The following is a 2,103-nucleotide window of genomic DNA, read 5'->3' as shown; positions in this document are numbered from 1 at the left end:
TTTTGCTCTTCGTAACTTTTTTTATTAATTGTGGTAAGAACACTTAACATGGGATCTGCATTCTTAACAAATTTTTAAGTGTATGATAGAGTATTGTTAACAATATTGTGCTATAGAAGTTGTACAGCGGATCTCTAGAACTTTTCTTGCATAACTGAAACTTCCCCATCTTGGGATTCCCCTGAATGTTTTGGTTTAGTAGCTTTAGCATCTCAGTTCTTTAATCAGGTTACATTGTATATAGCACTACCCAAATGCATATATATTCTGGTCCAATTTACTTTACCAGATTAAGGTTTCTGAAAGATTTTCCTAACAGCGTGAATTCAGAACTAATCTGAACTCTAATAAGATTCACATAATATGAAGCACTAAGGGAAATTAATGAAAAAAAATTAAGAGTTGATTTTTGTCACGCCATTTGGTAGAAGGTGCTCATGAAGCAGCACACCCTGAACGTGCCGTGGAAATTGCTTAACTTCAAGTATCGTTTACATTAATTGAAAATGTCAGCACAGCACTGTCAAAGGGATTATTGAAGAATATGACACGCTGGGCACGGCCTGGCAAGGGACCCTTCTTATGTCTTGTGTATCTGATTCTCAGCGCAAGGTTCCCTTTTTAGTTTCCTCATGTGCAGACCTGCGCGTGTGGTCACTAACCATTTACCGGAGGGAAGTGATTACATCTAAAAATAAAATATAACCAATCTGAGGGAGAGGCTAAGGTTTCAGCTCTGGAGTCTGTGAGGTTGTCAACAGTTTACTATTAAACCTAAATATATGAAGGATAAATTGAGTCTTTTAATTGCTTTACTTTAACTTTATGGTATGTTTAACGATTACTTGGAATATTGTCCCAGTCGGGATGGAATTCAAGAGTAATATGGAGAAATTCAATAACAACTTGAATTTTAAAGTCTTGAAGATATTAAGAATTCAGTTGTTTCATATTCGTTCATCAATTTTACCATTATGTTGAGATTATGTACTACGGCATTTTTGTATATTTTCATACTGAAAATGAACTTCCGTTTGAATGTGATAGCTCCAGCTCAGTCGCCAACAGAAAGTGTGGAAGAGAATCATATTAAAATATAATCTCAAAACCTGCTTTAATCAGTTGCTTAAAACTGTTTCCTCTATTATAGAACCCTATGTGCCAAATGATTAAAGTTTCCTCTACTTTCCATAATCTGTTCTAAGGCAAAAGTACTTAATTATTACCAAAAGTAATAAAAAAATAGAAAACCAGAGGGAAAAAAGCAAGCTGAATAGAGATAACAGAATGACATTTAAATAATAAGTTTTCTTTTACTTGTGGTAAAGCTTCAGGTTAAGTGTCTAGATTGAACTGATTATAAACTTAGGCCCAAAACTATACACATAAACCCTTCTAATTTAGTTTTCTGTTAATTACAAGGTAAAACTATTATTCTGAAATATGGCTTTTACTAATTGACAAACACTTCACTCTTAAATTCAGAGTAAAAGTGTGCCGTCATATAGAGAATTTTATTTTGTGTTTTTAAGAATTTCTTGTGTTCAATATGGTGCTATGTAAAAATCCTATATTGACAAATGTACTTTGTAACTCCTAAATTTTGAAAGTGGAAGAAAGCTTCACAGTGATTTGCTAAAGAATATAGCTTCTAACCAGGTATTTTCCTTTGGATGAGTAGTTTTGGATCAAAGATAAGCAGTGGAGGTTCTGTGACCTTTTTTGACCTCCCTGTTAAAAAAGCTATATTACTTTCCACAGGGGTTGTACTAATTTGCAGTCCCAACAACAGTGTAAGAGTGTTCCAATCTCTCCACGTACATGCCAGCATTTGTTGTTTTGGGACTTTCTAATACAGGCCATTCTCACTGGAGTTAGGTGATAATCTCATTCTAGTTTTGATTTGCATTTCCCTAACAATTAGAGATGTCGAGCACTTTTTTTATATGTGTGGTAGCCATTATTCTGTCCTCTTTTAAAAAGTTTCTGTTCATGTCCTTTGCCCATTTATTGATGGGCTTGTTTGATTTTTTTCTTGTTGATTTTCTTAAGTTCTTTATAGATTCTTGTTATCGGCCCTTTATCAGATGTGTAGAATACAAA

The 2,103-nt window shown here is 33.9% G+C and overlaps 1 protein-coding gene across 1 annotated transcript in view; it reads left to right on the top strand.

The window, feature by feature from the left end:
- COL19A1 (collagen, type XIX, alpha 1) overlaps positions 1 to 2,103 on the top strand; it is a 383,175-nt gene that overhangs the window by 15,067 nt on the left and 366,005 nt on the right. The gene's annotated exons all lie outside the window — the stretch shown is intronic.

This window comes from Propithecus coquereli, unplaced genomic scaffold (assembly GCF_000956105.1).
Source record: "Propithecus coquereli isolate 6110/MARCELLA unplaced genomic scaffold, Pcoq_1.0 Scaffold244, whole genome shotgun sequence".
Taxonomy (NCBI): domain Eukaryota; kingdom Metazoa; phylum Chordata; class Mammalia; order Primates; family Indriidae; genus Propithecus; species Propithecus coquereli.
This window is presented reverse-complemented; position numbering and strand designations above follow the sequence as displayed.